Here is an 18960-nt window from a genome sequence, read left to right as displayed (position 1 = left end):
CCTAGTGGTCTTCGTCAAGCTTACTAACTAGGCTATAATGTTTGACGTCTGAAAGAGAGATATGGACAGAACGACTTTAAAGGGAGCTGCATGTCAACATTTCATGCATCCTCGAAAAACCAGAGTCTTCCACTCGCATACGTTGCGGAGTGTTGGCCTGAAGTCCATGGTATGCTGCAACAATCCCTTTTTAATTGCAACTCCATATCCTTTAAATCTGACTTGACGTTACTTTAGCTTTATATCTATCAAAAATGTGAATAGGACATATAGATATAACGAACAGCGTATGACACACTGCTGCTATACTTATCCTTATAGACCAGAACGCCCCACACGCTCTGAGAAATCCATTTAAGAGCGTAAACAGACCCAGCGTGACTTCAATACAACGCAAAGCAAGCAGAAGACGATGTAAGCCTCTTCGAATGTCCTTAAACAGGTTTATTAGGCCTATATGTACTTATTTCAGGTATAGATCACAACATTCTATCTAGGTTTAAAGGTAGAGAGTCGTAAGTTTTTTTTTGCTTTAATAATCAACTCATCGGTTTATGGGTTACAAAGGGTTCACGAGTCACAAGAACGAGCGAGTTATTTCCATGATCCTTTTAAAATAAAAAGATAAAGGTATTCATTAGATCTGAAGCATACCGGACATTCCAGTGCCCCTCAACATATGGTACTGAAGACGGCCCATATCAAGGCTGAAGTCCGAATGCATATGCGGAAACGACACTCATTTTGCCCGATTTTCAACTCATCAGGAACGACATGCGGGAGTTTGATTTGCACAAGCTTTAAAAGGCCATTCAGAACAAACCTTAACCGCCTGCTCTAATGTTTTGGTGTTCCAATATCGCCCCATGTGAGGACATCATGGGTCTTTAAACACTGACGCGTGTGACATATTATAAACACATCAGCAGACCCATGCAGAACACATCCTTGAAAAGTTCAAAAGGAATACCAGTGAGCAGTCGGTTGGTTGGTAAGAGCTCCGTCTTAGGATCTATGCAAGAGGGATATTTGTACGATAGTATTCGAAAACATAGGCCCTACTACATAGAGAGTAGTGGGTCTTTCCTCATCCGGACAAAGAGAGACCACTACCGTTCGGAACATCAATTTAAGGAAAACGAGGATTTGTAAGTAGGCATTTTTTGTTATCTTTTCCACAAACTTTTTTGTAACACAAATCAAGCCACAACCAGCCAGGGCGTTTGAGTAAGCATTGGCGAGATAGCAATCAAAATACGTCGAAATGCATTAGTCACGACGAGTTGAGGGCCTAAATACCAAGTAGGTCAGGTAGGGTTCGACCCTCTATGCCCCACTTACTGGTTACTGGCTTCTTGAACAGGGTTCAACCCTTTATGCCCCTTTTACTGGTTACTTGCTTCTTGAACAGGGTTCAACCCTCTATGCCCCACTTACTGGTTACTTGCTTCTTGAACAGGGTTCAACCCTCTATGCCCCACTTACTGGTTACTTGCTTCTTGAACAGGGTTCAACCCTCTATGCCCTACTTGCTGGTTACTTGCTTCTTGAACAGGGTACAACCCTCTATGCCCCACTTACTGGTTACTTGCTTCTTGAACAGGGTACAACCCTCTATGCCCCACTTACTGGTTACTTGCTTCTTGAACAGGGTTCAACCCTCTATGCCCCACTTACTGGTTACTTGCTTCTTGAACAGGGTACAACCCTCTATGCCCCACTTACTGGTTACTTGCTTCTTGAACAGGGTACAACCCTCTATGCCCCACTTACTGGTTACTTGCTTCTTGAACAGGGTTCAACCCTCTATGCCCCACTTACTGGTTACTTGCTTCTTGAACAGGGTTCAACCCTCTATGCCCCACTTACTGGTTACTTGCTTCTTGAACAGGGTACAACCCTCTATGCCCCACTTACTGGTTACTTGCTTCTTGAACAGGGTTCAACCCTCTATGCCCCACTTACTGGTTACTTGCTTCTTGAACAGGGTTCAACCCTCTATGCCCCAATTGCTGGTTACTTGTTTCTTGAACAGCCTCGACGGCAGCACAGGATGTTCCGATTTACCATGGAGAGACACCTTTGGCGACTTTGTGTAACTTGATTTGACCTACCTGACACCGCCCTTAGTCTCCTTTAAACCTTTAACAAATTTGGTACCAAAGACAAACATGAGACTAAATAGAGTTTGGCCCCCCGGACTACGCCAATACTGTGGGCTTATCTCCGTCATCGTCATTATTAGCTATTAGCAGATTAGCAGATGAGATCATCATTGGTAAGTGGTCAGCGGAGTGACTTAACGGGTGTCGAGGGTAATGACGCACCGTGAAGACGCATTATGGTATTATGGAATATCAATGCCGTAAATGGACGAAGCAGACGACATCTGATAGTCGTCTGCTGACAAAAGAGGTGCACCATTGATGCCTGAAGACATTGATATTGATTTGCTGAAAATGTTCCCTGAACGTTCTTCGAATGGCAGTATATAGTACACTCCGGACACAGTGGACCGACCGCGTCCTGTCACCCGGTACTGGCTGATGAAAGACAATCAGGATGGCTAAGTGGACTGCATGGGAGGCTAAAATATAGAAATTTCGAATGGATTAATGATGCTCATCCGCCAATCTCTTCATCAACAGCAATGAATATATACCGGTGGTAAGATCCTGAACCACCCAGGTGCTGGCATTGATACTGTATCGACAGCCATGTAATGACGAAGCATGACCACCTAAATGCCCCCAGGTCGCCTTTTGTTTCGTGACCGGAGGTGACAGTAGCTAATCACTCCGACACTGAGGTGTTACTACGTTTCCCGAGCATGACCAGCCGTTTGAGATGGTGGTCGATATTCTGTGTTGATGAAACACGAGTCGGTGACGAGATGTGGCGAGTATCTTCAGTAGATGATGTGTTGGCTATTGATTACAGTTGTACAGCATTTGAAGTGGGGACGATTTTAATCAATCAAATTATAGCTATCATGGTCGTCTGCCAGGCAGTGTTGATCAATCCTTCCCCATCAGGTCCAAGAGAGAGTGGATGACAGACAAGGTCTTGTAAGGTGTCCCGCTTCTTTCTCCTTCAGTGGAACACAGTGGAACCGGGACGTGCCGATTACCATGATAGGGGTGAGGTGAAGACCAGAAGCCCCTATTACCAAAGTAAACATGGCCCAATTCCGTTGTGTTCCGCTGAAGCAGAAGAGCTAAGGAGCAGGGTACGCTACGATGTCAGTCATCTGTCTCCCCCACACTAGCAAGGACGGCGCGCCGGTTCGTGTGTATCCTGAGTGGGTGGGGCTGGCCAGTCGTCCAGGAGACGGGTGCAGACATCCTGCCTCGGTCGCACGGCTTCATCAAGATCTCCCCTTGATTAATTCAGCAGGTGTCTATGGGCGACAGAGGGCTGCAATGATGAATAAAAGAAACCAATGTGTCTAAGAGTGTATTGAAGTCTGGTCAGCTCATCATACATGTACAACTCCTCTAGCTCTGAAAGAAATAGCCATCCTTCTCTGTTTCCGTTTAATCACGCCACATTTCATCCGCCCTCAACAGCCATCCATAATCGGTCCAGTGAGAGTTACTCCGTATTGATCACCACTCCCGAGAGTTCGATTAAACTAGAAAGGTTCGACAAGTTGATCTTGACACTGTGTATTGAACGGTGTGATGCAGCTCGCTGAGTTTATGCACTACAACTATATCTGGGAATACAAATTGAATTGAATTGGATCGAATGCAGACTATAAACAGGAACCAGATTAGGTCAACTTGACCAGAGGGTCTCGCCAATCTCACAGTACATACAAACTTCCCCTAGCTTCCCCTACTTGACGATAGTTTACCAGCAAAGCAACCATCTTCTACTTTTGCCAGCATTATGATACATTCTCAACAACAATTAGCACCCGGCGCTCCTTCCTGAACCAGTTCTCTTGATCCAAACCTGTCTGCAAAACGACCAAGATCTTGATATATCGGACAACATTCGTCATTTCGCACAAAGCAATTCCATGTGGCGGCAGCAGATGTCGATGATAGGCGAGGCAATGGTCCGAAAGAACTTGCCACACTGTCCCTAAGTGTTTCTTTTAACTGCTGAAATACATGTACCCCATGGTTCTAATTACAAAGACTAAAGCTTGATGTGTGGTAGCTCAAACAAATGCTTCTATACAACTATATAAGGATGTATGCTGTCTATGTAGTATGTAGCGTGCGAACACAGCCTGCATATATCAATGTTGGCAAATTAATATTACCTCCATTAGAAATGCCAATAAAGTAATTTCAAGTTTGCATATAAATGGCATCAAATTATTTGAAGTACATGTAGTTAATATTAACAACCAAATGGAATATGTAATATGTAGGCTTCACGACCCGTGTTAATACACATGAATCCACTTTTGGACAAACTAAATGGAATATGGAACATGCAGGCTTCACAACCCCCGTGTTCATACACATGAATACACTTTTTGGACAATAATGGCATACCCTCCCTATTAAGGACACCTCTTCATTACGGACACCAACGCCCAGTCCCATGGGTGTCCGCAATAGAGAGGTTGTACTGTAATTGCACATCTACAATTTCCAAGATGCAGATGCAGCCATCAAATTCCGATGTACTGCTCAGCTATTCGCGATGGTGAAAGAATGGCAATAGTAAACGTGTTATGGATGTCAAAGCCACCATCGCCATCGTCAATCATAAAAACAATACGGCAGCATGATGCGTTTATACATCAAGATAATGCGTTTACATGGCGATCCTCGCTGTCAACAAAGCCTTGTCGAGCCGCGCAAAAAGCAAGATTAATAACAAGGAAATCTCTTAATCATTTCTGGCGATAGCAAGCGTAACTCTAAATCATTTTATAACTCTTCACGCGCAATTTGTAACTTGGTTATTTGAAACAGGAGTCCCTCGCGCTGTTACGGGATGAAGTGAGATTTCAATAAATCAATGTAAGTGCCAAAATATGATATTCTTTCCGGAGTTATATGATCGAGGACCTAGATTAGCAAATTAGGGATATGGGGTTATGGGTGTCAGACTGTCTGGTGCCGGTGGGTTGAACCTTGGGTGATTATCGATATCAAGATATCACGAAAATCAACGTTTTGTTTTGTGTTATCATCAGTCATCCTTGACTCATGCTTGCCAAAGGGAGAATCATTCAGGTGTTTTTGCTCTTGGCATATCAGTTCGCTCAGAAAATCCACAGCGTACTTCTTTCTTTCACAAAGCCAGCTTCCTCGCCAGGTTCCAATAACGATGTATTCTCTGCAGAGATTCGTTTTTGTCGTGAAAAATCAATGGGTTTTTATTTTGATCTGTCATGCTTTGACAGCCATTGACTCATACTTGATATCAATGGCATTAAGCTGTGAGAAACAAGCGATCCGTTTCACAATAGCGCCAGATCTACAGTTGCTAATGCCTTAAAAGCGACGACTCATACATTTTTCTGCACTCAAAATTTCATGTTGCGTTACGTCACTCTGCGGGGCAGGTTTCGGTTCATTAGGAATCAAGAAAGGCAGGTGTCGATTTCACTTGTTAGGGGATTTGCAGACAATGAGACAAACGAATAAGCATTGAAGGATTAAGGATTAAGATAATCCAACGATGTGTTTGTCAACCTGATGTTGGGCCTGCAGGCAGAACGTTTTTCACGTTACGTCACCAAAGGCAGATTTGGTTCAATAACAGTCAAAGAAGATGACTTGATTTTTGTTTGTTTGGGGATTGGCGAGGATCTTTAACGCTGAGGCTGTCATGTGAGCCACAGCTGAAGGGCCGTGTGTCCAGGCTAATTCAGTCATTGGTTAGGTGTGCACTCGCTTGAATAGGCTACTACATAGCCAGTCTCCTTGTAAGCCACACCAAATCGATAGAACAAGAATTACTGGACTATTCCTGAAGTCGTATAGAGCCTTCACATGTCTTGCATGCTAAAATCATCTCTCACTGTCAATGCGTAGCAGAAAATCAAAACAGCAATACTGTAGCGAATGAGATGCAATAAGAAACCTGCTTGTCGAACCAATAATAAGAAAAGAACGATCTCAATATATCACACTTCCACAATGCTGGGGAGGTTCGTTGTACAAAAATCTTAGCGTCTGGACGCCCAGTTATGTTACATATCCTGAGACGTACATGTGATGTATGATATGGTAAAGTACAAGAGATGTAGGCCAATACAAGCAGGTCACGTACACGTTGGCCTGTGTGCAGTGCGGCGATCTCCGTGGACAAGCGGTTCTTCTGGTGTTGACCGATGCAGTGATAGCCATCCACAAGACTGGAATCATCGCCTGATATCAAATCAGTTTACGGACGAGATAAATAACACAGGGAAACCGCAATCTGCCTCTGACACGCGACTCTACATATTTCATTTGACGAAGACTTGGGTCACTATAGACATGATTTAGGTGATGGTGCATAGTGCTAGGCATCTTACATACAAGTCGCCGATGATAGACTCAAAGCTATTGCTTCCAGCAGAGTCTTTTAAATACTCTGTTTTCAGTAAGCATGGCAAAGGTGTCATTTTGATATGAAAGAGGTGAAGTCGTAATCACCTGTGCTCCAACTTGTCACATCGACACTATTGGATGTGACATGATTACCGGTGTCGTGATCTCATTGACTCCCTGTCACCTTCCAGGACACGTCATTCATAATCCGACCATGAGGTCTCAATCTCTGATGAAGATTGTCATATTACCATCACGGGAGTCCCCCTGCTGGTCGGAATATTGGCTGAAGGGATTTGTGACAAAGGGGGATCATGAGAGGATCTCGGATTCGCCGAGAAGCTCAAATCCCTGGCCAGTACCGGAATTAAGTAGGCCTAATCAGTTCCCATCTTCTTTACGATTATCAATTTAAAGCGAGTGAGATTTCTGACAAGACACTGAATCGTCGAACGCCAAGTGGTCGCAATAATCTTGCCGTACACCACGACCTAATTAGGTCCATAGGCCGACAGCTATCCTCATTTTCCCGAGGTAATTTTGACAAGACTTCGGAATTGCTTGTGATTAGATGGTTTCCAATCTCTACCGCGGTGTAGCAGGATTGAATGGCACTGATTGGACGACAGAGAGATAAACTCTGTTCATGACGTCATTTATGACCGCGTTTCCTAATCCTATCCCGCTTAATTTTTGATGATGTTCCTCCCTTTCTATTCTCAAACACCATGTTCACCATGTACGTTTTGATGCTGCATCAGTACATGAAAGCAATAAGAAAATGTTATAATGAACCGCTCGCAGCTTCCGCTCACAACCCGAGCTACCATAAGAACCATCGGGGGATTCCAGTGAGTTCCGGAGATATCTTCGCCAAGAAAAATGATAACCGCGGGCACATTACCAGATTACGCATGCATGCCGATAGGCTGTTGCTTGTGATAAAGCATATAGAGGCCAAACCACACTTTCGTGCAGTTCTTGGACATGAAGTACAAAATGCGTCCAGAAAATGTGAATCTGTCTTTGGTGAGATCGATGGCCTTTTCCTTCTCCGCTAATACAGCAGCCGCCTGTGGAAGATCAGCGCTGAAACTAACAGTATTTCACCGCTATATCTTCTCTCGCTCGGTTGGCGACCAAATCTATCGATCCCAGGGGCCATTTGCTCTCAATAATCCTTGAAGAATCAATAGCCCTGAGATATTGGTTTCCTTAAGACTTTCTAACAGCTTATGTGTTTCTATAGCAAAGTGTAATCACATGTGATATATATTCCGTGCATGATTTGATTGCTCTCAGCACCATTGTGACCAGGTCGTGCACGTGGCAGAGTATTTAGGCGTCTGTTGCCCCCTCCCCCTGGTTGCGACTGCCGTCGCCACTTCGTTTTTCTTGTGATTCTGTTAAAGCGTTGGCGTACAAAATCGATATCTGAAATCTACAAGCACCACTCGATACAACGCGGCGGAGACGCGCCCTCGCCATCACTCTATCTCTGCGTGCAGCAGTATCAGCGTTCATTTCATGTTTAAAGTCCCATGCCAACGGCGGCGCATGGAGCAGTAAGTGCAGTGGTCTCGTTAGTGCGGCCATTGGTTTCTTTGGATTACAACAACATTTCATGTTTAGATCCGGATCCGGGGAGCTACAACGGATGAGGGTGAACGATTTAATGGGGACTTAGAATACTTTGCCAAGCCGTGTACCTGACGACCTGACAGCTGTCTTCTATTCTTCAAGTGACAACAGGTAGGAGGTGATGATCTTTTGAGAGATGTACTTTTCCAACAGTTCAAATCAGAGAACCCTTGAGAATTAATAAGTGCCAGCATGAGAGTGCCAGTTAGTTGACATCGAAATAGACTTCATTCCTTGTTGGGTAGGTCTGAAAAAACATTAATTAGTCTCCGGCTTTGGCCTATGCATAGGCCTACCTTGGCTTCAAACTAGATCATATCCTCAAGTATAAATTATCCTGTAGCCGTACTCTTATAAGCATGGTGAAATGTTACAAGACTGATCATTTGTAATTTAAGTCATTTTGTCACTTTCCAATTTTAAACAATCCATCAGATGAAGTTGCTTTGGACTCTGACATTAATTCATGGTGCCTTTAATGTATGCATTACGTCAAATACACCTCAAACCATGCCTCAGGTTTGGGGTGCCAACAGTGTCTGCCGCACCCGATACTCTTTCCCAAAGCATTACCAAATTAGATAGTGACACCTCCAGTTGTCCTGGTGTACCCTCACATCCACAACCCATTAGCTGATTTTATCATGCTACTTTGTGGTAAACCTTGCTAGTAAATTCATGATCAGTTTCCCACCAGTTCAATACAACAAACCAGCCTGCATTATCACCAGGGGAATTTGATAGACTTGCACTACCATGTAGGTTAATTGGACAGAGATGGCTTGGCGCCTCGGTGATGGCTAGTTTGAACATTATATTTTATCTTTCCTGGAAAATAAGCCCAGTTATCATTATGTATTGGACTTCTGAGTATGTCAACTACTTTTTACTTGAATGCACTTTTAACGTCTAGTCGCACCTGTTCAGTTGCTTTCTGAACATTTTATAGATATGAATAGTATATTCATACATATATGGGGAGAGGGCGGCAGAAAAATTGATCTAAATTATATAGTACATTTTTCTGCTTTGGCGAAAAGTTAATGGATACAGCTTATACCCCTGAAGTAGAAATAAGCGTAGCATTGCTTACTAGCAAATCCCATGTGATATTCAGTCAGGGCCATCTCGTTATTGAGACCTTCGAGTTTGTCAGAGTACGCTGGTATATTCTTACCGGACACGTAGACTCCACCATCGAGATATCACAAGCGATATATGAAAAATAGTTGTGTCTAGTGTAATTATGATCATTATCAGAATATTTAGGCGAAACATAATTAGCTAGTTTAGTAATTATGTGATATTTTCTGACAAAGGACGTCATTACTCTGGCCCTTCAGTATCCTGATCGTGGAGCTCTCTCCCAAAGAACGAGTATACACATGACACCATCATGCATTACTCTGGCCCTTCAGTATTCTGATCGTGGAGCTCTCTCCCAAAGAACGAGTATACACATGACACCATCATGCATTACTATGGCCCTTCAGTATCCTGATCGTGGAGCTCTCTCCCAAAGAACGAGTATACACATGACACCATCATGCATTACTATGGCCCTTCAGTATCCTGATCGTGGAGCTCTCTCCCAAAGAACGAGTATACACATGACACCATCATGCATTATTCTATCAGAACAGCTTCAGTTTGTCAATTTGAAAGACCTTGGCTGCAGCTATACACTTCTCAACAGGCCCATGGACCCCCTACCCAACCCCCATTCTCACACCCAAATCCAGCATCAAATGTTCATACACTATGTGTCAGATCAGAACTCCGTCCGTTTATTAATGCCCGAAAAGTCCTTGGCTGCAGCTATAACTCTTCCAGACCACATCTTGATATGATACTCAACAGCCACTTCTCTGATAAGTGCTCAGCGCCTGGCGCCATCCGCAAATGAAACATTTCATATCAATATTGTTGTGAGGTGGCCTGGGGTGGCCTGAAGGCTTTTAATACAGTCTGACATCAGGTGGAGTGTAATTTCATGTTCAGGGAACTAATGAAGAATTGTCTTGAATATCTGCTATCTTGTCCTGCAGTGGAACCTCGCCAAAATTGTTGAATTCTTTCAAAAGTTCAAAATTCTGAAAAATTTTCAAAGCCAAAAAAACCATGAAAAAACCCAGGGATAAATTGATTCAAAAAACGTTAGTAAAACCAGAGTCTTTCAAATAAACAGCTTCAGGTAAGGGTTTGGGAAGCAGTCCACCAGCAGGCTTGATACTTGTAAGTCATCTCTACCCAAAATTGGTTTGAGCGAGCTGTCATCTTTTCAAATTGATAGTTTGAGTCGTATCTAATCAGCTTATAGATCATGTCGATTGACACTAAGTTGAAGAACAACATCTGGTCTAGAGGTTGACAGCTCTGACACTGCCAGACATGGAAAACTGAAGCATTATGGGAAATGAAGGAAATGTAATGAAAGATGAAACACAATTTGGCGCTGGAGTTAATGATTTTTGAACGTCGTAATTACAGAGTCAGAATTGTGGCTCCAGTGTTATAGATTTCCCACCGGGAGTGTTGGGACCCGGCACTGTGGGATCGAGTGTGTCATAGTTGACATGTCATGACCAAGGGACCTTTCCCCACCTCTGAATAGTTGGCGTCGATATTGCTAGTATCAACATGTGTCTTATACCCTCCGCCTCAAGGGAAGACTGGCATCACCACCTTTGCCTTGTCCATGGCCGAATGTTCGATGACCTTCCAATACTTTACTTAGTGAGAGTATGTGAAGAGTTCAGACATGCTAAATCCAGTTCAGGTCTTTTTGAGTATGATTGGAATCGGACATAAGAAGAAGTTCCTTAAACCTACTTCTGCTTACTGTTCACTGACTATTCAAGTTGTTGCTCCACCTGCGGTCTACTCATATTCTTACCTCCACACCTGATGCTCCCAGGCATTCCTCATGGGTAGCGGGGGTGAAATAAAGGGAATCTCCACATGTTGCACCAAGAATACATCTTCTTCTAATATTTTTGTGTGAATCCCCCTGGAAACCCTCCCTCGGAATCTTGGGAAGTTGCTGTCAAAATAGGATGAGTTGTGTTGTTGGTGAGGGGTCGGAACTTGGAGAGGGTAAATACCTGTAAACTCATGGTAATTACCTGATGATGGTTGGTCGGGTATGTTGTCAGGCAGAGGTTGTGCCATCTGGGACTGGGATGCCCGGCCTCAATCTACCAAAAGCTACATCCACATCCACCAAATGTAGCTTTACTCTACCTGGGCCATTTATGAAAAACATGAAGTACCTCACAAATTCATATTTCTCTGTAAGGGAGGTGATGGTAATTGAATTATCTGATGGTAAAAGTCATTATACGAAACCTGTTAACCTTGAATATATGATGTTCTCTGAGCTCGATAGCGGAACATGTCACGAAATGTTGATTCCATCGAGTCTAGCGTAATTATAGCACGCCAGGTTCATTCCACTATCGGTAATTGAATCACACGCTCTCTTCCCACAGATGGATCTATAATGGCAGAATCGTTTTGCTGGGGATTCCATTTCTGTTAACCCTCTTTGAACGGGATTTGAAAGGGTGAGAACAGTAGCGATGACTTCATGTTGCTTCTAAAGAGAATTGCAATCATTCATGATGTTGTCGTGGCTCCGTCGTTTGTTACAGCTACTAAAACTGCTTGTGTGCGCCGCGTTTATCAACAACATGTTTACGTGCAAAGTGTTTTGCTGAACAACAGACTGTTCAAAGTGCTATTTGAGGGGAGGTTGTAGTCTGCCTTCTCGATACAAGGGTCATTCTGCTGCTGCAGGCACTTCTGACCAGCTGCAACTTGGAGGAGGTGGATAGCCTCATCACTAACTCGCACCTGCATGATGATGATGCTTTACCATGTCTATGCAGCGTTCAATAAACTGATGGTAAACAATATTGCATCCCCAATCAATAAGGACGTTTGTTGTTTGCTGACGATCATGGTCTCACTGCAAAACGCCCCAAGTTTGGATTTTTCATTTATTCTCTGCGTATATATCAATGGTTGCAAGAGTTGTGCCTCATCGCCTTCAATAAGTTCACCTTTCTGCAAGAAAAACCTGAGACAGAGAAAAACTCATGTAAAGCTAATTTGCTGAGTAAATTCTAAGTGTGAAGGTATTTGGCTCATATACCGCACTAATTAGCTTAACGGCATGGTGCTAGACCCTCGTGATCGTTCCAGCATTCTTCTGCACCAATTAACCGCCGCATAATCCGGTCCCACTGTTCCTCGAGCACACCCGCCACTTGTTGATGAGGAGAGCCCGTTAATGGTACGTTCTAGTCTTGCCGATTGTTCTTGTTATGCTAGCTGCTGGAGGTCGCCATCATAAAAACTGATAGAAAGGAGATGTGACCTTTCTAAAGGTCATGAAGGTATGGCGACTGCGGTATCCGCTCTCCCCTGCTTTACAAGCTGAAAAATAACCATTTCTCATTGTGAACATCTAATCATCCTGACGTGTTAAATATTGCATTTGCTGTTGTGGTATGGCATCAAGTGCTGTTATGATCATGCTGTAGGAGCTCGTTGACAGAAATCAATGTTTTCGAAGTTGGCAAAGAATCTCAATGGCTGTTGAAGCCGTGCACTAGTTGAAGCCAGGGGCCGTCTCGTAATGTTAACTCTCAACTCCTGTTGTGAAATGTGGCAGAACCAATTGTGGTATTTCTGCTTCTTTTGATATGCAGTCCGTCAAGCAATCGAATACGTTCTAAAGAAGAATGCTCAATGTGTTGCTTTGATTGACTCTCCCCATTTACCATAGCCCACCATGGGAATAAAACTCTGGCTACCACCAGAACTAATCGATTCTTCTAATCTGTATTCATAGCTTCTTCTCTTTCATGTCTTCCCTGTGTGATGTGGCAGGACTGACGGTGGTTGCCTTCTTCCTTTAGTAGGTTTTGATGTTGGGTATCCGTGTGTTGCTTCGACTGCCTCTTCCCATTTATCATAGCCCAGCAGGGGATTCGGACCCTGGTAACGCTGAAATAATCGATTCTGCTAATCTGTATTCATGGCTTCTTTTTCTTCCGTTGTGTGATGTAGCCGAACAAGCTGTCATGATTTTATTCTGTCTTCTGTTTTTCAAAGAAGCTAGATGGTACAGGGGACAGGTATAGAGCGAAGCAGAAGAAGGAGAACAGATTGTCTTGATCTTCATCAATCTTTTCCGAAGTTCTGACCGGACTTTCAGAGTGGAATCACTTGTAGCACAGGTACACTGATGGAAATCATAGGAAAAGCCGGACTTCATCATATTTGCATGGATTGTCCAGGAATCCGACAGCAGTTGTACTCGAGAGTCAGAAGCGCTACAAGTACACTGGTTTGGTTGATTCAGTATTCATTGGAGTCCACCAGGGAATAGAGCTCCGAGAGCTAATCAATTTTACCACAATTTGCATTCCCTGCATGTCCTCGTGATATGAGGCGGAAGGGCTGTATCTGAATATGGACGAGTTGTTGATTGACCCTTGTTGCTCTTAACTGGCTGCTCCGACAATTCCGGCAATAAAAACTTATGAAAAACTCAAGAGTTTTACACCATACACAACAAAATCTCTGAGCAAATAGTCTTGCTTCAGACATGAATATATTTGTGTTTTCTATTGGATAAACTTACCAATGCTGATTTCTCTCCTACTCTCGGTAACCGTATTGGAATCCTGGGGTACACTCCAGTCTCTTGAATAGCTTGGCTATGTAGCATATTGGTTTTCTTGGTATCACTTGCTTTGTAATTGCCCAATATCTTTCTGGGGCTGTTTGCTTTTAGGAGGAAGATTATTTCTCCCAGGGTTCGTGGTGGTGACGTGGTTTTCATGAATCTTTCGCCCTCCACAAGAACTGCTCTGCATTGAAAAGATGCTTACATGTGAAGGCATCAATATGGCAAAAATGTTGCTTGTGATAGCTCATCATCATGATTTCCAGCAGTTCCCTAACTTAACCCACAACCGGAACCTTCGCTCCCAGACATTATGTCTCCAGCGTTATGGTGAAATACTTTTTGCGCACTCGAGAAAACCTCTGTGTCAAGTATTCTTCAATCAGCGCATACAGCATTGATTCCGTAATGACAAGCAGTTATGGCTGTTATGATATTCAGACTCACCCAAGGGGCTATTTAGCTGTTTGTGCTAACCCAAGGATGATGTTGTTTACGCTCTAGTTCAGCTATATACTATGACTATTCCATGTTATTTCTTTGCACTTTAAAAGTAATATGAAAACTACTGACAATACTCCTGATTAAAGTAGCAACAAACCACGACTTTTCTTCCCTCTGTCACAGTATCATATGATTATCCAAACTTACAAAATACTTCATGACATCATAAGTTGACAGACAAGTGTACTCGAGGTCTGTTCCCGCAAAAAGATCCATATTTGTGGCTCCACGGCTAATTATTGTGAATGTCGAATATTGGATTACTTCGATTCGGCAACTTTGTCAATATGTGCGAATTGTCGACATGATTGCATTGTCAACACTTGAGTGAGACGAATGTCTGCCTGCACCTTCGTTAGTGTGGCTCTAATTACCGCAGTTTGTGAGTTATCTTTAGGACTGGTTTTCGTACTGGAGTATTCAACATCAAAAAAGGAAACTTTGTCAGAAAAAAGGTGGCAGCAAGTTGCAGACAATGTCGATTTCTCGCAGATTAACTCTGTTTGTCCTCAGCCTGTTGTATTGTCCAACAAAACATCTTTTTCTTGTCTCAGTTTCAAAGAAAATGTTCCCCGCTGGTTGGAAGCGTCAAGATGCCTGCAGCGACAACTGGCTGCAGAGATGTGAGCAACCGACTCCTTGGTACATTGCAGCCCCATACAGTAAAGAAAGGACGCATCATTTTGTTACAAGGACAGTCCATGGGTTAGTTGCTTGCTGTCATAGGGGTAGCAAATGCACATGAATGCAGCAGCCTTCCTGACCCGAATGAGCTTTATGTTAAAAGTGGGTTAAATGTCTTGTATCAATGTTGGTGTATTATTGTGCTTCATGCCGGGGTCAGCCATGTCAAATACTATTTATAAAACAATTATTGTCATCTGGTGACAGATTAGGGTCATTTGTAACGAGATGTGTACATATTGTTATGATAGTGTGCATGAGATTGAGTGTAATGGGTCGGAATGTCAGTTTGCCTTATCGTTCCAGAGACTTCCCAAAATATGAATACATGTATACGCATCCATTGAATGTACATTTCAACAATGCTGTTGTGGAAAATATTGGTGGATGTGGGTTTGTAATCAGAATTAAGTGACTTGCCCATGATCAAAAGTTGTTCGATAGAAGTTTACTCCTTGATCACACCGACCCCAACATTGTGTCCACATGGCCCTACCCTAATCTTTATCTAAGGTGTATTATGCATAATTTTGTGCTTGATAAGGAAGCCGCCAAAGCCTGCATATATTATACAGGACCACAAAATGATTTATGATCGATCAATGGATTGAATACAAGGCAGAGATTTCAGTTTTGATATCGCTGGTAGGCCTACATGTCTCGTGTGATCTACTGGGCCAACTTACTTCCCTGGATATCAACTTGTTTTGAGGAATTTGCTCTGAGATATTGATTCGATATTAGGCCATCTGCACTCTTCGTGCTTTAGGGTGAAAACACATAATTCTAGGATAACCTTCTTAGCAACAAGTCTTTGTTTTAACAGGTAGGTTACATTAATGGTTACTTTAGTGTGATGTAACTAACGCTGGGAACCGGACCTTCATGACCATAGAAGTGCAATAAGTGGTAGTCTAAGGGAGAAGGGGACAATAGCCCTGGAATTGAAGGGGTTTAAGCAGTTCACGGTGGCTGGTAAATCGAATCGTTGCTCAAATATTTACAACAGTTGCCAAGGATGAGATGATAATGATCCATTAACGATAACTGCATCAATAATCGTTCACTATCAGTCGATTAGTAGCGGCTCTTAGATGTTACACGAGCCAAGATTCGTCTGATCGGCTTTCATCAGGCTGGTCTTGATCAGCATCAAGTTTAGCGGCTGGTTTACATGCAGTTTGAGTAAAACCAGCGAGGATTGATCATTCACCAGTGATTGATTACTACCCTGGGATTTTCCTCTTCAGCAGTCTTCATTAATGATACTTACACAGCTCATCCTGACTACTCATTGTTGAATGAAACTACACGAGACAGATAGTTGAGCTGAGTTGAGTTGATCAGATTTGAAATGCACGAACAGGACTAGCATCAAATATCTCAAAGTATCGGATAAATCAATCAAGGCTTGATTCTGTGTTGAATAAAATGTGCCTAACTGACAGTTCAGCAACTCAACCAAAGCATGCGTTGGATCGTATTTGGAAACTGATAGCATCAGATATCAGAAAGTATCTCAACAATCAGATACTACAGTAAGTGTATTGTAGCGGTCTTTCAAAATCATACTTGAAAACATTCCTTGTTGAATGAAATTTACCAAGCAGGCACTTCTGCTAGCTACTCGAGTGTACCATGAGTTGAACACATTTGCAATGCATGCACACTGATAGCATCGAATATCTGCTCAATCAGATACTGTCAGATTCTTGTCGATCCATCTCTTACGCTGTTTTGAGAGAGACTATCTGTATAAGTATTCCTGAAAAAAGAAGCTAATACTCAGCCTTAGAGTAGCCTAAATGGATGGCTATCATGTCTTAGATAGCAGACATGATCTGGAGTTAGCGGATATGTTTATCATAAACATCTCAAAGCTTTCACCTGCGTCTTGCCTTGTTATCATGAAACCTTCGCCTGAAAGCTTAACGTTCAAACTCATAATGATGAGGAGAAGCTGAGCCATATCTGTTCGCTCAAAGTTGGCTACTGAAACTCGAATTTGAGGACCCAAAGTTATGAATGGGAGCGTCACTTGAAGGTCCTGCAATACTTATGTCAAAAATGATCCAGTCATTACCACATGAGGTATTGTTATTCTGACCAGTGCTATTGTAGGTTCATTTTGTGTTTAAACTAAAAGCAATCAGATTCAGGATGACACGATAGGAAACAAAAACTGTATACACAAGGAATAAATGTTTCTGATTGCATTGAAGGAAGTGTATAAGAATCAGGTAGCTCTAATCATATACCTCCATGCTCTAATCTAGTTTTAATGATCACAAAAAAGGAGAGAAAAAGCAGGTGACCCATTGTTTGAGTGTTAGAAAGAAAAAGAGTCGAGATGTCTGCAGGTTTGATGATGGTGATGATGCTCATCTTGTGTTTGTAGTAACAGAGGTGAAAGGCGAGATGATTTTGTGGTGAATGTGAAGAGGTTTGATTTGAAGATGAGTTCAGGCAAAGCAAACATTGCCAATGTTTCTTATTTGACTGTCATCGTGGTCTACCTGTCCCTTGTTTCCTTTACTGTGGGCCAATCGAGCCTAAACAAAGGTGCTGCACGGTATTTGCAACATGACATCAGATGCGTAATTACTCTCTAATGGAATGACTAGGGGGAGATAAGAATTGGAAATGCATTCTTTAGTTTTTCAGTTGTTTTTTTTAACAGACAATAACTTCCTCAAACAGATGTCACAGAAACCTAAAGCCTTTTCAAAGCCTGGCATTAAAGTGCGTTAAAGGATTCTGACTCTAGTCAGTTCCGGTTGCCGCTGGTTCACATCACAATTTCAAAAAACGGCTGTCAAAAATCAATCTCGAAACACAGTCATGACAATCATTATGACAAATAGGCAAGCTTATAGCCCCAAGGGGGAGTTGGTTATGGGATCGGCTGAAGTTCGTATTTCATAACTGTATCAGATATCCACTTCATGTTTTTAGTTTCTATAGATTTTCACAGCGGAGTCATTTAATTTCATAAAATACCTGGTATTGTGTGTTTTCTGTGATAAATTGTTTTAGGTTCTTATCACGCTGATATTTTATGGCCTCGCGTAAATTTCTCAGGTGTTTCACGGAAAATTTTAAATTAAATACTACTTTTGCTTAATGATAGTGCAGAGTCAGTTTTAATTGTCGGTTATCTATACTTAATCGGTCTGGTAAATTCATGCTATCTTTCTTAATGGAGCTGTTAGTCAGTGTTGTGGTGGGAACTGTTATGAGTGAAGTTCGGAGTGCCGTGTGGGAAATTAACAAAAGACAATAAAAACTTGTCACAACCGGGTAATTGATTCAAGACTAGTGACATTATCCGCTTGTATGGGTTAGAAAGTATCAGAAGGGTCAAGAGTTTTGTTTATATTGAATTTAGGTCATAATTGCTTTGATCAATCAATTAATGACATATTTCGTCAATGAATTAGGTGTTCTGTATGGTTGTTCGGATTTCATGCAATCCCTTTATGAAAATGATCAGGTATTCACCATGTGAAAATGAGACACGTTTTTCCTGCTTTTTCAATGCTGGGAGTTTCATCAAACTTTGCAGAAGTGTAGTCCTATATTTTGTCAATGTCATAAGTGAATTTGAAAAAGTTCCAATGATTGTAAATTGTTTTATAAACGACCTCCTCATTACAAGTTAAACTCAGATCATAACAACTCCACAACACATGCCATCAAATAAGGAATACTATGGAAACCGCCGGGCACATCTTTTGGGATATTCACAACGACAAGAATAACCAAAGTCGAATGTTATCAGCGTGGCCCCATCTCGGAAATTTTGCCTGTGACCCTTGACCCGCCATAATGGCTGCAGACCTACCCATCAAATTACCCGCTGCGATGCGGACAATGTGCGATTGCATATTAATCAACTGAAGAAGAGAGGGAGGACAATTGTAG

General features: G+C 42.4%; 1 protein-coding gene across 4 annotated transcripts in view; it reads left to right on the top strand.

The window, feature by feature from the left end:
• The first annotated feature begins 883 nt into the window (after nucleotides 1–883).
• The window catches only part of LOC135496176 (docking protein 5-like), a 39033-nt gene continuing 20956 nt past the window's right edge, over nucleotides 884–18960 (top strand). The window contains exon 1 of one of the 4 annotated variants that reach the window (XM_064785335.1): nucleotides 884–1148. The gene's annotated coding sequence lies outside the window, so the exon portion shown is untranslated. Of the gene's footprint in view, nucleotides 1149–7929; nucleotides 8262–15738; nucleotides 15863–18960 lie in introns of those variants that run through there. The other 3 variants (XM_064785333.1, XM_064785336.1, XM_064785334.1) reach the window with 3 other exon arrangements.

The sequence above is a fragment of the Lineus longissimus genome, chromosome 11 (assembly GCF_910592395.1).
Source record: "Lineus longissimus chromosome 11, tnLinLong1.2, whole genome shotgun sequence".
NCBI lineage: Eukaryota > Metazoa > Nemertea > Pilidiophora > Heteronemertea > Lineidae > Lineus > Lineus longissimus.
This window is presented reverse-complemented; position numbering and strand designations above follow the sequence as displayed.